This window comes from Panthera onca, chromosome E2 (genome assembly GCF_046562875.1).
Source record: "Panthera onca isolate mPanOnc1 chromosome E2, mPanOnc1 haplotype 2, whole genome shotgun sequence".
Classification (NCBI taxonomy): Eukaryota; Metazoa; Chordata; class Mammalia; order Carnivora; family Felidae; genus Panthera; species Panthera onca.
In genome coordinates this window covers 15,179,988-15,197,629 of record NC_138353.1, presented here as the reverse complement: position 1 = coordinate 15,197,629, position 17,642 = coordinate 15,179,988, and the positions used below count along the sequence as shown (strand labels likewise).

At 51.6% G+C, this 17,642-nt stretch overlaps 1 protein-coding gene and 1 long non-coding RNA gene across 7 annotated transcripts in view; one reads left to right on the top strand and one right to left on the bottom strand.

The window, feature by feature from the left end:
* The window catches only part of ACTN4 (actinin alpha 4), a 70,863-nt gene that overhangs the window by 23,569 nt on the left and 29,652 nt on the right, over nt 1–17,642 (top strand). The window lies entirely within an intron of this gene.
* On the bottom strand, nt 1,423–14,745 carry LOC132690525 (uncharacterized). Its single transcript, XR_013552371.1, has 3 exons — nt 14,433–14,745; nt 2,088–2,514; nt 1,423–1,687 (listed from the first exon to the last, which is right to left on the bottom strand). It is a non-coding gene; the product is annotated as an uncharacterized LOC132690525 (long non-coding RNA).

The following is a 17,642-nucleotide window of genomic DNA, read 5'->3' as shown; positions in this document are numbered from 1 at the left end:
AGAGTGCTGTCTTAGGTGTAAATTTGAAGCCAGCTGCTCTTTGAAGATTGGCCTTGAGTTCTAGCAAGTTCAGCTGCTAGGTATGTCTGCATTAAGCATTGAAGGGGTCCTGGAAGTGAGTTTCCTAGAAAGAGGCAGCAATCTATTACTCATCCTGATTATGTCAGACGCAGGGCGGTGGATGGAGCCCCTGTGGCTTAGGGGCAGACTCCGTATTGCTGGCTGAGAAAGCCAAGCCGGGGGAGAACGTGCGCCTTGTACGGCAGTGGCCTGCGAGTGGGCTGCAGACCTCGCTGAGAGAGGCCGGTGGGCCCCTCAGGGCCTCTGAGGGGGAAGCTAGTGAGGTATTCTGTGTCCCTGCTGAGCACCGCATGTGTCCTTCCCTCTGGGAAGCCCCCCCCAACCCCCCCTCTGGCAGGACGTCTGTGGCCGGATGTGGAAGGTAAACAGGCAGCCAGCCCTTGTGCTCTACACTGCAGACAGGCCCAGAAAGGCCCCAAAGGCGCAAGCTGCAGCTTTTCATCTCAGGAAGCCCTGAGGTCCTCCTGGCTCTCCTGAAGCAGCCTCACTGTCCCTTTGCCAGGGCAGAACCAGGTGCTCCAGCGTCTGGGTGCCAGCGTGGCCAGGTGCTGATGATGCAGTTTGAGTAACAACCCCGGGCCCTCCTGTCCACTCTCTACTTGGGAGCCAGATAACATCCTGCTTGAAATCTCGATCGGTATCCCTTGCCCTTGGGACCAAATCTGGAAGTCCCCTCGGCCCTGTAGGACCTCCTCTCCCCTTCCCGTCCGACCACTATGCTCCAGGCACACCAGCTGCCTCTACTCCATACTCTTTCCCACTTTCCTGCCTTCCCTCTCCACATCCCCAATAATCCCAGCTCTTGCTCATTCTTTTTTTCTCATTCTTTTTTTTTAATGTATATTTTGAGAGAAAGAGAGCACACACATTCAGGGGAGAGGCAGAGAGAGAGAGAAAGAGAGAGAGAGAAAATCCCAAGCAGGCTCACCACTGTCAGTGTAGAGCCAGACACAGGACCTGAACTCAGGAACCAAACCATGAGATCATGACCTGAGCCGATATCAAGTCGGGACGCTTAACCAACCGAGCACCCAGGCGCCCCTTTTTTTCATTCTTTAGATCTAAGTTTATACTCCTCTTTGTTGGGAAGTCGTACCTGACCCCTCCAGCCTAAGGTTCGGTCCCTCTCTTAGGGGCATGTCTGTTACCTCTACTTATCCTTCTAGGTTGAACCAACCTTTGCTCTCTCTGCTCACCGTGAGACTGTGAGGGCCTTGAGAACAGAGGCTGGATCTGTTTTGTCCACTGCTGTATCATGGGACAGGGTCTGCCAGATACAGGTGCTCAGTAAATAAATATCTATTGAATGAACAGACAGATAGCCAGCCCATCAGCCACCTCTCCACCCATCACTTGTTTTAATGTCTCTTGTGGGACAGTGCCTCTGCTTGGTGTTAGGGGTAGAGATTGATTGCCCACAAGCCATCCTCTGAGAAGGAGGGTACTGTCACTCCCCAAGACCAGGCCGTCTCTGCAGGCCAGTTGAATCCCATCTAAAAGCTGGCCCTGTTGTAAGCTGTGTGCTCTGGAAGGTCCTAAGAAGTCCTCCCCTGGGTCACTTCCAGCCACAGTAGCCAGCTGTCCTCACGGAGTTGAGCATCAATGCCTGTAGTGATGAAGCACAAATAGGATGCTTTTTGAGTGGGGAAAGGGGGGAAATCATCGTTAGAACAGAATCCTATTCTGTGCAAATATTTAACAAGCTAGATGTTCACACATTGTGTGCCAGGCACGGGTCTAGGCAGCAGGGACACAACGGTGATCGTGACAAGAAGAAGGCCCCTGCTCTCAAAATGGTACGGGTGGCTAAATGCAGGGAGACCTGTCTTTTTTTCTTTTTTTAAACTTTTTCTTTTTAGACAGAAATTGCTACCTGTAAGTCAAATTAACTTATATAGTAAGAGACAGTGAAGTGTTTTGTTTCTAGGGATAGCTAAAAACATCAAAACATAGCCCTGTGGTTTAGCAGACTAGCGACCTTCCTGAAACCCAGCTCACTATTGTACCGTGTTCTGAGGTAGCCCACTTGTGTCCGTGTCCTGAGCTGAGCCTGGAGACAGACGTGCAATACCAGGAAAGGAAGCGCGGTCCGGGCTATGTTTGGTGGTCATCGTTATTTCTGGAGCATTGGCAGAGAAGTCCGTACCGCGGAAAATCTAGAGAAAGATAGGCTACACGATGTGGTTGAGCAGAATTCGATAGCTGCCCGTGACTCTCCAGGCCATGGGACCCAGAACGACAGGCCACCCTGTGTCTGCTGTCAGGCTTGGCCTTGAGCTTTGTCTGCCTCGTCCCTCCACACCTCGTCACTGTTGGTGAGAGCCATCCTGGGGAATCGGCCACTCTGTGTTCCCGAGTCTGCGCCCCTGGGACCTTCTCTCTGTTCCGGACACAAAACCTGAGACTGTTTTTCCTTTTAAATGCAACTTTGTTCTGCAGGAGAGGAGAAAGGCAAGAAAGAGATTGCTTGTTCATTTGACGATAGTGAGGTGTGGTCTGATACCCCTTTGAAAAGGGCCTCTTTGCCCCAGCGGCCTTTACTGGGTAATGAGAGGAGGGGCGCCCAGGGAACTCAGTGGGAAACTGAAGCCGGAGGGGAGGGCAAGTTCAGCTTCTACCTTGGGGCAGTGGAGTCTGCGTCTTTGTAGGAAAACAGAATGGTGCCGGATGGCCCACAAGGGAGGTTCTGTCCTGGGAAAAAGAAATGTCCTTGGATGTTGGCCTTGGGGCATCTAAAAAATCTGTGAGCCTTTGCTCCTCACTTCCCGTATACTTCTCAGCCCGCACAGCTCCTGGAGTCTGCTCTCCGCCATCTCTAGAGACTGGCTGGCTTCCACCCCCGAGGGGTGTGTGCGGCACTGCCTGGTCAGGACGGGTTTGTCCCTTCCCGTGTGCCTGGCATTGTGCTAGGCGCTGGGGATTCAGGTGGTGGCGCCTGCCCTCCTTTCTCAATCTCTGTGCAGTGCGTGATCTTGTCAGAACCCTCACACGCACCCACATGAACACGTGTAGAAGTAGGGAGAATCGTAGGTACCCATCACCCAGCACAGCAGCCGTTGTCAACATTTTGCCAAACTTGTTTTCATCATCTCCCAGCACATTCCCCACTTCAGATTATTTTAAAGGCCACTCCAGACATCACTCATAAATGCTCCAGTGTGTTGGTCTGATATGGGTATATGTGTTTTATATAACCACGCCCTGTTACACTTGATGCTTCTGACCATGTCTTAAGGCAAAACCCAGAAACTCCTCCCCTTTGCCTTTCTTGACATCACCTTCTTTCTACTTTTCCGACTCTTCCTTCCCTCCCCTATCTCTGGCTCCTTTCCCTTTCCCTGCTTCTTAAATGTGGGCATTTCACAGTGTCCTTTTTCCCCCGGAGGATTTTATCCACCCTCCTCCCTGGCGTCTGGTCTCACCTCTCAGTGCATGACTCCCGTGTCTCTAGTCCCGACACACCTAGTCTCCCATGCAATTATTTGCTCACACATCACTGTCCCCTGTTGGACTCTGACGTCCTTTGTGGGAGAACCTGGTCTATCTCCTCCCTGAACGCCCCGCACCAGCACCGCGCCCAACCACGGGAGAAGCTCAGGAGATGTTTGAATGGGTGACCGAGTGAGTGAATGCCTGTGGCATATCCCAAACCAAACTTGTTCTCCAGAGCCTGCCTCGGGTCTTTCGTACCTGGCTTTGACATTGCCCCGTCCGTAGGTCATCCAGGTCAGAAGCCTGGGAATCATCTTTTGACTTCTCACGCTGTAGCAGCAGCCAGGTTTTACTGATTTCTTTCTCTGAATCCTAAGCTTCCTCCTTTCCTTTGCCACCGCTGCTGTCCTGACTCAAGACCACACACTTAAAAGTGCAGATTGTAGTCAGGCTTGGCATGACTTGCCGTGCCACGATTCGCTGTCTTGAGCTGTGTGACTTCGGGGAAGTGCCTTAACTGCTCTGTGAGGATAGTGCCTGCCTCCACGGGCTGTGGTCGGACCTCAGTGAGTTAACACTGGTGTGCCCTTTGCTCCACGCCTGTTACCCAGGAAGTGCTCTGACATCCGCTCCCAGCATCATCCCTGTGGTACCGTCCTTGCCCAGGCCTCCTGCCGCGGCCTCCCAGCTGGCCTCACTCCAGGCCCCTGGTTCATCTTGTTAGTGCCGTGAACATTATCTTTCTGAGACTCACATCTAATCGGGTCACTGAGAAGCCTGCCCCCACTGGCCAGAGAGCAACTTCTGAGTTCTTCAGCCTCTGTCTACCTTCTGACCCCAACTGACACCATCCCCTGCCACTTCTGAGGGGTCCCCAAACATCTGCATGTTTGTGTTTTTCGCTCTTGATGTTCCCACTACGTGGACCGACCTTCTTCCCAGGTCATCACCCTATCAGAATAGTGCTCCTCTTTCACAGCCCAGATCAGGTGTCACCTGCCCTCCGCTGTCCTCGGACCATACCGCCTGCCCTGCAGCAACTGGCTTTCCAGTGGCCCTCTCCAGCAGGACTGTGCACACCTCCAGGGTGGAACTGTCAGGTTCTGCAGGTCTCCCCAGACCCTTGGCTGTGATTCTCTTTACCTGAATCTCTGCTCCCCCAGGAAGTGGGAAAGCTACCTGAAGGCCAGTGTCACCTTAGTAGATGTTTAGTAAAAATAAACAGTATTTTCCATGGTCTCCGCCTGTAGCTCTTTCTTTTTTGTTTTCTTGTCCCAGAGGAGAGGGTGCTATGGAAGTTAGAACTCATGGCAAGGGTTTGCTCCCACCGGAGAGAATGGCCGCCTACCTTGGCAACCCTGCTGTGAATTCGGGCTGCCTTTCTGTGGTTCTCCCCATCAGGTTCCATCTGTGGGCACCAGGCCAGACCCTGGGTGAACTTTGGGATACAGGCCTTCTTATCTTCCCTTTGTTTGTCGCTCCACCTTCCAGAAGGGAGCAGGCCTCCACCGTCAGGAATGGCAGCACATGTGGTGTGTGCCTTCCTCCAGCCGCCTGCCACCCACGGAGCAGAGAGGATCAAAGGCTTTAGCAGGGGAGGGGTGGGAAGGGCTTTCACGCCAGCGGTGCCAGAACTCCTCTTTCCCCTTCCGGAGCCCCACGGACAGAGCCGGGTCTTCCACTTGATCCGGTGGGATGTAGGGACTACCGTGGAAGGGCCGCAACCATTTGGAATAGATTTTGCACGGAGGATTTAAGATTTAAGGCAATGACATTTTTCAGCAGCACAACTGTTTTTCAAGTTGAATCTCACATGTCTCTGCCATATTATAAAATAGATAAAAGGAGCTGCTGAGGTTAAATTTGAGGAGGGGGCACCTGCCCTCACCCCCGGCACCCCTGAAGGCAGAGCTCTTTGGGGGATGCTGTTTGAAAATCGCCTCTTGGTATGACTTTCAATTCTCCGCTCTTGTTGGCCATGGAGTGTCCCTTTGTGAAGCCCATCGTGGTTCGCCCTCAGGCCTCTGTGTTTCTAAAGAAGGTAGCCAAGGGTGGTGCGCGGGTGATGGTCACCTCGTAGCCCTGGCTTCCTGGTCGTGTAGAGAGCAAGGTTTTGACAGAGGGCAGCACGTGATAGTGGTTCTGCCTTCGGGGTCCTCTCCATCTTCACTGCTGTAACCCTGCCATCCACACGGCCACCAGGGGGGTCTTCCTGCACCATAAGTCGGGTCATGCCGCTCCCCCTGTGAGATCCTCCAGAGACTTCCTGTTGGTCTTAGAATGAGACCAGACCTCCCCACCCCGCCTCCGCCCCCATGGCCTGTAAGACACCCTGTGAACCAGCCCCTTCTGCTTGTCCTCCCTCTGTTCCAGCCATGCTCCTACTCAGTCAGTTGGCTCTTGTTTGTTTGGGCTCATTAGTCACCTCCACAGAGAGGTCTTCCTTGATTGGCTGAACTTGATTTTCGCCTCAGCTGCCCCCTCCTCCAGTTGCTCTTGCCACATTGCCCTGTTTAATTGCACCACCACAGTCCAATATCTTCTTTTCTGTTTCTTACCTCCTCCACTAGAGCAGAAACTTCGTGAGGGCTGGGAAGTTTGTCCGTTTTAATCTCAGTGCTCAGAATAGTAGGTGGCATGTGTAGACACCCGATACATTTTTTTTTTTTGAGAGAGAGAACATGCAAGAGAGAGTGGGGGGGGGGAGGGCAGAGAGAGGGGGACAGGGATCTGACATGGGCTCGAACTCATGAACCTTGAGATCACGACCTGAGCTGAAGTCAGACACTTAACCAACTGAGCCTCCCAGGTGCCCCAACACCGAATACATTTTAAGATTAGAATAAATGCTTGAGAGTTTGGGAAGGGCTCAGAGAAGTGTCTCCTCCTTCTGTGGGGCCGGGGGCTGCCTGGGAAGGGTGTTTGATGCCAGCATTTTGGACCCAAGCTGGGATGACTCTAGAATCCTGAGAGGCCCAGCTACCTTCTTTGGTTCTCACACAGTGTCAAGGCACTGAGACCTGACCATCTTGTTCCCTGCTGGGCGGAAAGCCTGTGCCTGGCAGCGCAGCTCCCGTCTCTCCTTTTTGGACTCCCCTGGGAGAAAGCAGGTGGTTGGGGCTCTCTGAACCCATAGAGGACTGGCTGTTCTGCTCCAGCCTGAAATTGATTTCCTCCAGGCCCTGCCTTGAACCAGGCCCTGTGAACAGAGGGAGGGGTCTAACCCAGGCCTCTCCTGCCACGTGTGAGGAGAGTGATAGAGCCACTTGGCCTGGGAGCCACCAACCTCCCCCCACTTCTCTAAAAGGCACACAATGGCAGTTGGGCTGCACCTTTGTTTTATGAGTCACCAGTGATAGCCTGTCATAAATTGTTATTTCCTATACTTTCAGAGCTTTATCAGGCCTCTCCTTTGCAATCCGGGATTTGATGCAGGGTCAGTTAACACATTGTGTCGAAATCTGTCATTGTGCCCATATAAGGCAAACTCCTCGGGTTACTTTTTACCTTGGCAGAATCACAGGAATGTCAAGGTAACCAGGCCACCTCAGCATAGCTCTGATTCTCGTTGGGTCACCTGACTAGCCCTCCCTCTCCCATGACTCACCCTGCGGCCCAGCGCTGGGCCTCTGGTGCTGGCGGAGGATGGCATTGGCCAAGGGCCTCCGGGACTGCATTTGGTTTTGTGTCTTCGTTAGAGTGGATCGGATGAGAGAAAATATGTGAGGTATCTCACGTGGGGCCCGACACGGCAACAACCAGAAACAGAAAGCAGGCTCAGCCAGACTTGAGGTTGGTTAGGAGACGTGTGGATCCTGACCCTGACGCCTCCCAGCTGTGTGACTGTGGCAGATTGCTTCAGCTTTTAGCCTTATCTGTGAAATGTCGAGCACTGAGAACAAATTCTGGTAAGCAGTAAGTGTTCAATAAATGTGAGTCACTTGTACAGTTAGATTAGGGTGGGCCTTATACCCGACCCAGTCATAAAAACACCTCTTGCTGTCTTCGTCGAATGTTCGGCTCCTGAGCAGCACTGATGGGGCAGGTGGAGCTGGTAGGCTGAGTCCTCCCTGGAAAGCCGAACCCACATCTTCACAGTGGTGCTCCATTACCTCCCCTCTTCCCAACACACACGTGCACACAAAGGCACTCCTGTTGTGATGGGGCCGGGAGTCAGATCTGCCCCTGAGAGTGGCAGGGACCTCCCTGTCCTCTGACATCACACTGCTCCTGGAGACAGTCGCCCCTTACTGCGGTTTGGCGGGGCCTCAGTGCCAGCCCCAGGAAGGCCTGTAGGTGGGGCGAGCCAGAGTGAGAGTCTAGCCCTGTCACTGTGCCAGGGTAAACGGTTTCACCATTTTTAATGGAGCAATTATGAGTCAGAGGTTTCAGTCTCTCTTTACTGGTTCCTCCCAGTCCTGTAATTACCCTTTGGCTATAGAACCTTCTTTTCGTTTTTCTTTTTTTTAAAAAAAAATCCTCCTGAGACATTGGTTGATATTGTCTGTCTTGTATATTCAGGGGGACTAAGATGGAGTGAATATGGTAAAGGAAAAAAGAGGCCCCCCAAATCGAGAATGATTTCTTAACCCACAGAAATTGTGCCCCCCATCCCCCACCGTCACAGGGCCAGGAAGTAGAGCTAGAGCCTGCTCACATGAGGCTAAGGTCTAGAGTGGATAACTCTGAACACCACCAATTACCTCTTGGCAAACTCCAAAATCTAAGCCAGGAATTTCTGGTCTGAGGCACCTCCCAGATTGACGATGGATTCATTCACTCTCTCAGCCAGTACTCCCTGAGCCCATGTTCAGTGCCAGCCCCAAAGAGGAGTTGCACTGAGCCTCAGGAGAGGGTGGGCAGGCTGACGAGTACCCAGCACTTCCATGGGCCGCCTGCCAGGGCTGGTCCACTCAGAGATGAGAGGAATTGATCACGCAGATAAATGCCCTATATTCTCGCGGCCTGCTTCTCAAAGGGATCATCTTACTCCCAGGCCTGAGAGCGGGAAGCCAGTGGGTCAGAGCGCCCATGAAACAAGTGCATGTCCGTGAGCGCCGCCCCAAGCTCCGGTTTCCCCCACTGTGTCAAGAGCACAGATTTTCGGACCAATCCAGTTCTGCCCTAGCCATGTCACTCACTCCAGACACCCCTCCCTGCCTTCACTGGAGGAGGTTTCGGACCTGATCGGTGGACCATTAAGTCAGAATGTTCCAAGAACATTCCAAGAAAAAGGAAAAAGGATCACCAGGGAGTTTCGTGGTCAAAAGCGAAACCTGCACCACTGTTAGAAATCACTTGTAGGCCCAGCATGATTGCCCTTCCGCTACCAAGGCCCAGTTTGTGGATCATGTAAGTTCCAGCAGGAAGCAGGCTGTCTTGCTAGAAGGTGAACAGAGGGAGAAATGGTGGTGTTTGCCCATATGCCCCTGCCTGCACACTCTTCTCACTTCTCAGTTCTGTTGGGGAGTCACTGGGGTGGGCCTCGGCTCAGGACAGAAGCACTTGCCTGAATGACACTTGCGTCCCCTCAGTGCCCCCTCTGACCTTTTCTCCCCACGTGCCAAATGCCTGTTATCTAGATAAGCAAGTTCATAGGTGGATTTGTCCATGATAAAACGTTGATTCTAAAGACTGGTTTTCTTAGGCACCTGTTCGGATTCCAAGACACACAGTCTCGGGGCCAGAATTGGCTCACTTGGCTATCTTTTTGAAGGATCAAAGTTTAAACCAGACGATCTTTAATCTCCCTTCCTACCCCGAAACCTGAGCTCAACTGTAAGCCATTGAAAGTAAATGGGGTTTTTGTAGCTCAGACTCCCTGTTCTCCAGGTGAAGAGCCCCTGTGCCTGATCGTTTCACAGCAAAATGCCACACTGGGCCAGAGGAGGTGGAGGGCATGTCCCCAGTCTGCTGCTGCCCTAATTTAAAAACTGTCTTTTGGGAGGTGGAAGTTTTCTTTCTCTTTTAAAGGTAGCTATTTCAGGTAGGCCTCACCCATCTCTTCTTCCTGTTAAAAAGCTTTCTTTTGAGAGCTGAGTGCCGCCTTCCACCTCCACCCCGTGGCCCCCACCTGCCTTTAGTTCAGACCCTTATCTCCCTGTGTACTCTCTGTGGGGAGGGCAGGCTCTTCCCCTGTGGGGAGGACCCAGTTCTTTGCAGTGTAATCTGAGTAGCTTTGGGTTGGTTGGTTGGTTGGTGGGATAGCTCCTGAAAAGGTCTGTTTGAGAATAGGGCACCTCCCTACCCTGGGCTGCCTACCCCCTGCTTCTCTGAGATTTCTTTTAGCTCCAAGGTCCAGTTCAGTCTAACAAATCCAAGGGCTGCGTAGTTCTAACTGGGCCTCGTATTCCTTCCTCACTTAGAGAATGCGAGAGTTTAATAAATTAGAGTGGTGGTTCTCAACCCTGGCAACGTTTTAGGCTCACTTGGTAAGCTTCCTGAATTCTGTTGCTCAAGACCTACCTCCAGGTCCTTCGTTAGGCCTGGGGTGAAGTTTTGGCATTATTATGAAACTCTGAGGTCCATATATTTATTGTCAATTGATTTCCAGCAAGAGTAAAAGACATATTCAATGGGGAAAGAGTAGTCTTTTCAATAAATAGTGCCAAGACAACTGGATATCCACACGCAAATAATGGAGTTGGACCCCTGCCTCACACCATATACAAAATAACTCCAACTGGATCAAATATCTAAATATAAGAACTAAAACCATAAAACTTAGAAGAAAACGTAAGCATAAATCTTTGTGACCGTGGGGGCACTTGGGTGGCTCAGTCGGTTAAGTGTCCAACTCTTGATTTTGGCTCAGGTCATGATCTTACAGTTGTGACATTGAGTCCTGCATCAGGCTCCGTGCTGAGTATAGAGCCCGCTTAAGATTCTCTCCCTCTGTCCTTCCCCTGCTTGCACATACATGCGTGTGCTCTATCAATAATAATAATAATAATAATAATAATAATAATTTTAAAAAATCTGTGTGATCTTGGATTAGGCAATGTTTATTAGATAGGACACCAAAAACACAAGCAACCAAAGAAAAATAGTTATATTAGACTTAGTGAAAATTAAAAACTTTTGCTTCAAAGGACACTCAGAAAGTAAAAGTAAAAAGATAATCTTCAGGATGGGAGAGAATATTTACAAATCATATATCTGATAAGAGTCTAGTGTCCAGAATATATAAAGAATGCCTGCAACATATCAATGAAAAGACAACCAGTTAAAAAATGGACTAGAAGACACATTTTCCAAAGAGGTTAATCAGATGCTCAACATCATTAATTATTAGGGAAATGCAAATGAGACACCACCTCACACCCACTGGGAAGACTATAATCAAAAAGTCAGATAATAACAAGTGTTGGCAAGGATGTGGAGAAATTGGAATGCTCATATGTTGCTGATGGGAATGTAAAATGATGAAGCCTCTTTGGAAAACAGCTTGGTAGTTCCTCAAACGATTGAACGTAGAGTTGCCATATGTTCCAGCAGTTAGACACCTAGGTATATACCCAGGGGAATTGGAAACACGTTGGCGCAAAAGCTTACACATGAATGTTCGTAGCAGCATTATTCATAATAGCATAAGTAGGAATGACCCAAGTGTCCATCAACTTGAGAATGAATGGATAAACAAAATATGAGACATCCATAAAATAGAGTGTTACTCAGACAAGAAGTGATGAAACACTCACTGATACAGGCTACAACGTGGGTTAACCTGGAAAGCACAATGAAAGAAGCCAGACACAAAGGTTACATACTGTATAATTCCATTTATATGAAATGTTCATAAAAGGCAAATGCATAGAGACAGAAAGTAGATTAGCAGTTGCCAGGAGCTAGCGGGGAAGGGGAAATAGGGAGTGCTCGCAGTTTTGGGGTGATAAAAATGGTCTGGGATTAGATAGTGGTGATAATTGTACAGCCTCATGAATAAATTAAAGCTCACTGATTTTTATACTTTAAAAGGGTGGGTTTTATGGTATGTGAATTACAACTCAGTTTTAAAAAATTGGCTCTCCAAACTGTGCACTTGATTAAAAAGAATACACGCATACCTATGATACAGCAACTCTGCTTCCATATTGCGTTAGTTATCTACTGCTGGGTAGCAAATTGCCTCAAAGCCTGGTGGCTGAAAACAATATTCATTGTCTTAAAAACTGAGAGAGAGAGAAAATAACAAAAACCAGAAGAGCTCACAGGTAATTCTAAGGTACAGCCAGGGTCGAGGACCTCTGGACTTCAAGGATCTCGGGAAGTGTGAAAAACCAGGTCTGATCATTATATTCCTTTGGTTTGGTAGTCGCGTGGCCAGGCTAAGGGAAGGGAGGTTTGGGGGAAGACCACTTTGTGTCAGCCGCCAGAGTGTAGCCAGCAATACTGGGGGTGTGTGGCTTCGCCCCTTTGGAACAGGAACTACACAGTAACGAATGGAACATCTACTGATCACTTACTCTCCGCAGCCTGTGCGTATTGCCCTATTGAATGCTCACACCGTGCCTATTACCTTCATTTTACAAAGGAGGGAACTGAAGCTGAGGGAGATGACCTCTGTTTTCTAAGGCCTCGCACAGTAAGTGGCGTGGCGAGGTGAGGATTTGAACCCATGTTTGAGATTCGAGATTCGAGAGCCCTTGCTCTGGAGCACTGTGCCACTCTGTCCTCTCCTCAGCCTGCCTCGTAGCCTGCCCACTGCTACCCACCGCCTAGGTCCCGCCCTTGAGCCAGGGTCTCTGCAAGTCCAGTGGCCTTGATGCCTGAGTGAATGAGGCTCCTGAGGGCTCGCTCCTGTCCTTCTGTTGGAGTGGCAAGCCGCGAGCAGCATCTTCCGTGGCTTGCGTGTGGAATATCTGTAGCCCCAGGATTTATTTTTGTGAACTTTTGAAAGCAAGCAGTTTTAGCCCTAAATCTTGGGACTCTCACCAGTACAAAATGGGATTAGAAACCATGAAGTCATAAATGACTAGACGTGAGAGGCCCCAAACACATTCCATTCATTGTAGGATTTACTAAGGACCAACTGTGCAAGGCAGTGGGGTCCTGCGGCAAACAGGACTCGGCTCTCATAGAGATTCTGGTAGGCTTGGGAGGAAGACTGGTTCTGGACAAAGGACATAATTTCTGAGAGTAATAAGTACAATGAATATGACCTACCGGAGTAAAGTGATTGCATGGTGCAGATGTCAAGGGCAAGGAAGACCTGGGGTGATGTCATCTGAGGGAAGTCCTGAGTGATGAGAAATAACCGGCCCTGTAAAGACCTACAGGAAAGTTTTCGACGAGCGCTTATCGCGAGGTAGGAACTACACGCAAGTCAGTCCGTTGGAGCGACAGCGTGCTCGCTTTCTGGTGCTTTACAGGGTGACTGGCCGAGGCAGGAACGTTGGCTGCCGGGGAGGGGGTGTGGGGGAAAGCTGGTTTCTGGATGGACACGCAGGACCTTTGGAATGCTCACTACTCCACTCTGCGGTATTTATACCTCTCCTCCGACTGGGAAGTCAGAGCTTTTTTGTGTATGCTGAGAAAAGTCCGAATAAGGCAGCGTCGGGCCAGGACATAAGCAACATTCCATATTTCCCTGTAATTGCTTTCGAATTAGGTGATGTCGTCATGGGGCAGGCACACACAGCATGCCTGCTCTGCCCCTGGCTGGCTATGGATTGAGTCCTGGGCGGGCAGCTCACTGTGTCCCCCGTGCTGCGAAACCACCAGCCTCAGTTTCCCGTGCTGGCGGGGCTGCATCCATCTACGTTGTGGCCACGTTATCATGACCAGTCCGATATCTGTTCTCAGCCTGCTCCCTGGTTTCTGTCCCCTTCAGATCTGGTAAAGGCAGTGGGTTTTCAAAAATAGTACTCACACATATGATCTCAGAACCGTCCAGAGGCTCACAGAGCCCCTCGCTCCCTGGACGGTCCGTGTGGATGTTGCCAGGGTGATCGCCTTTTTGCCTGAGCCACTGGCAACCCAGATTCCCTTCGGCTGAGCTGTTGGGCCCTGAAAGGGCCTTTATGGTGGGAGCAGTTTCTGCTTTCAGGAACTGAAAAGATGCCCCGCTGGGGCTAGGCCTTGTCTGAAGCCTGGCAGTGGCCAGGCAGATGGGCGATAAGAAGGCTGGATGCCTGTCCTAGGAATAAATAGCCGTCCCTCCCTTGTGTCCAAGCCCCAGACACCCTTCCTGAGGACCCGTGGAAGCAGGAACCATGGGCAGCATCAGAGGCCACAGCAGGCAAGGTGGGAGTTCAGGAAGTGGGACGGCGCCCTCCCCCTCAAGGCAGCTGATGCCCCAGCGGAGCGGCAAACCCGACACGGTATTGCAGAGACGGGGTCTGAAAACTCCCGGCACCGTAGGGAGCCCTGTCTTGCCTCCGTGTACCCTGGGGGAGTTTGCCGTGACCAATTGCAGTCAGTCCTGGGCCTCGTGGGTCAGACTGTCGGCCCGGGCTGTCCCGCGAAGGGGGTGGGCAGCGTACACGGTGGAAGGCGGGGGGTGCGGTGTGAGGCAGCAAAGAGTTTTTCCTAAAATCGTGTGAAGCGTGGAGTCAATGGAATCCACATGTGAGCATCTGCCGCGTGAGTAGAAATAGTGCAGCCTTCGACCCTGGTCCAGGAGCCCTCTTTGCCGGGGCCGATCCTTGAAGCCAGCATGCTCGCCCCCCGCCAAGGGACTGGGCTGAGCCTGCTTCCAGACCCAGACTGACTTTGCAAGAGACTCCCTTTATTCTGGGTTCAGTGGAATCCCAGCTCCCAACAGACACGTCCCTCCACACCACCCCCTTCAGTACTATGACCGTGTTTTGTAACAGGGACCGTGTTTTGTAATAGGAAGTCGTTGAGAAGAAGAGGGAAGGAAAGTTTTTTCAGCTGGGCGGCCTCATCCCACCAGGACCCTTTCCTCTCGCACTCACCATCACTGTCCCCACTGGAATGCCACTTGGTTGCTCAGTCTTAAGATGTTTGCTTCGGATTCAGTACTGCCCCAGAGTAGACAGGGTTTACCTCTTTGGGTTGGAGGAAGGAGTCATTGATGAATGGCTCATTAAAGCCCCCTGCTGCCACATTCCCGGCTGCTTAGGTCACCTCCAGAACAATATCCATCATTCATTCACCCAGCCGCCCCACATCCTGGCCACTGGGAGGGGTCCTTGTGACACAGGAAGGACTTTATGACCAGTGATGGCCTCCTCTCCCTCCCCCCACATACAGAGTGACAAAGCAGAAACCGCCCAGGGGCCCCTCTGAAGCTTGCCGTCCCCGGTGCACCACCGCACTGGGAGTGGTGACTGGGTCCCAAAGGAGCCAACAAGCTCCTCTTTCTCTTCTGCCGGCCCTCCCTCTCCCCCACTCACACCCTGTGCTATTTTAGCAACCAGAGAAGAATCTTGAACAGGCTGCCAGTGTGCAGAGGCAAGTTCTAAAGCCTCTTCTCTGTGGTTTTTTTTTTTCACGTGTGTTCTCAAAGACAGACAAGTCCACATCCTTCCTTCCTCCCCAGATAGGCCGAGGGCTGGGCGCAGGCTCCCTTCTCACAATGGCAAGGACAGGCTGGGAGCAACAGGGCCACCACTGGCTTTGTTTTTGCTGCCTCACAGTGGGTCCAGGACACCCTTGAAGAAGTAGGGGAGCTTTTGGAGGCATAGCTCTGCCTGCCCGCCTCACTCTGTGAGCTCCCCTCCAGCTTGGGGGCTGAGGTGGGGCTGGGGCCATCCTAACTCTGCTCTGCTGGCTCTGCTTTGCCAAGCGTACTTAGCGTCCCACTCAGGCCTTGTGGATGAGCAGCCGCCCCTTGTTTGAAACTGTTGACGAGCTCTGTGACCTTGGGCAAGTCACTTACCCCTCCTCGCCTCAGTTTCCTCATCTGTAAAATGGAGATGATAGTTTACACGACCATGAGGTTGGAGGTTTTAAAGAGTCCCTATGTAGAAATGGTAGGAAGCAGTAATTAGCGATGGTTGCATAATTACCTTTAGCATGCCCCCCCCCCCCCCCGAATGTAAATTCTGCATCTGTTTCGCTTCTTCCCATGCCCAGTGTCTAGTAGGGGTTCCAAGTTGGAAATCAACCAAGTAAATTCATTGAGCACCTGAGGACAGGGCCACTGTTCCGAGTCCGTGCTTACCATGAAAATGGCCTTAACAATAAAGCCTAGCTGAGCTCGATGCTCTTTGTCTTTTCCTCCTCCCATAGGGTGCCAGTAGCTCTGGACAACCTCCCCCCCCCCCCCCCCCCAATAAAATAGAAACGCTGAGCTTGTCTTTCTCAGTCACGACAGTTAGTATCTCCAGCATGGCTCCTCTGTCTTCCTCCCACTGCCGAGTTTCTCTTGGAGGCTTTTTACTCTCTTTTTTTCCTGGTCCTCACGCATTGACCCTTGCCCCCTTCAGCTCTGTCCTCAGCCAGCAGCAGCCAATGTGACCTTTGGAAGGCCCCGTGAGGTAGGCCCCACCAGCCTCATGGCACAGCGGCTCTACCTTGTTCCCTCTTTTTCTCTCTCCAGCCTCCTGGAGGGCCTTTGCACATGCTGTTCTTGTTATCTGCACAGTCTCCCTTATTTTTTGTCTTCACTCATTCTCAGTCCTATCAGAGTGAGAGAATTACCTCGGAAACTACCCCGTGTCTGCCCCTACCTAGATCAGGAGCTTGCATGCTGAATGCTCTTTAGGTCCGTTTCTGGGGGCAGCGGGGAAGAGGGCAAATGCATGACACCTTGGAGTGGGGCCTCTGGGGCTCAGAGGACCTGGCTTTAGGTCCGGCTCCGTAACTGCAGGTGCGTGACTCCCTGTGGTCAAGTCACAACACCTGTCCGACCCTCGGTTTCCTCATCTGTAAAATGAGCCCGTAGTGGCTCCTACCCCACAAGGTAGGTATGCAGCTGGGAGAAATTAATACGTGACAAAGTGCCTAGAACAGTGCCTGGCACGTAGTGAGCTCTATAGAGGTGGCCGCTCCGGTCATTACTATTACTTTTCCTGCGGCTGTTATTTCTGTAGCTGAGCGGTCGCTTGATTACTGACATCCTCTCCCTGTTCAGACTGGGTGCTCCACGAGAGTGCAGGCTGTGTCCACTTTTGCTCACTCCTGTGTCCTCGACACAGGACCTGGCCTGGGGTCGACCCCCAGCAAATGCTTGTCAAGGGAATGGACGTATTCCAACCCCACGGGGGCCTGGGGCATGCGGAGCAGTGGGACCTGTCGGCAGTTGGGCTCTGTAGCTCAATGCTCTGAGAATTTTGCACAGCGGTGGGTGGTGTGGTGGGCACACGAGGCCTCTGTCTATTGAAACCACCCCTCCACACTGTCTACCCCACGCATCTTAGCCTAAACCGGTAGGGAGAGAAAGTGTCGAGTAGAGAGTCATTCTTGTGGCCAACTAGGAACAACCGAATGTTTAATGTCCCGTTCAGATCCCAGCTCCTGCTGCCCAGTCACTGCGTAAAGAAGTGGTGGTCTGGGGTTGATTCGTTCCCTGAAGATGGCCTTGTGAGGGCCTGTTCTCCTCGTCTGTGAGCCTCGAGTGTCAGCACGTGCCCGTCATCTTCCAGAAGGAGAAAAGAGCCACGCGGGGCATAGGGGTGGGAGGCCTGTCGGTGGGGTTTCCATTCTGTCTGTGGCCGGCTCAGGAGAGAGTTCTTCCTTCTCGCTGCCCAGGCCAGGCAAGCGGATACGCTTCCTAAGCACCTGCTCGGTGTCCTGCTGAGGACGCTGCCTGCTTCCAGCTAGGGACACAGAAGTACAGGGCATAGTGACCATTGACTTGAAAATAGGTCTTTTTTTGGACATACGTGTAATCCTGAGTGCTAACAGAATCTGTGCCAGGCACAGTCTGAAGTGATTAACTTGCATTATGTTGTTCGATCTTCATTTAAGAGAAGTTAACTGTCCCCACTTCATCATCGGACAACGTGAGGCTCATTGCTTATCCAGGGCTACCCTTCGGGCAGGTTGCCTCACCGGCAGAGGCCAGAATTGAACCCAGGTCCGTGTGAGCCCCAAGCCCCAGAGCTCTTACGTGCTCCCCAGAGAAGATGAGCAAAGGATGGGGTACACGTTTGTGAGGACAGATAGCCTGAACCCCACGAGGCGAGTTTTGTTCCCAGCCTCCACAGGACGAAGGTTTC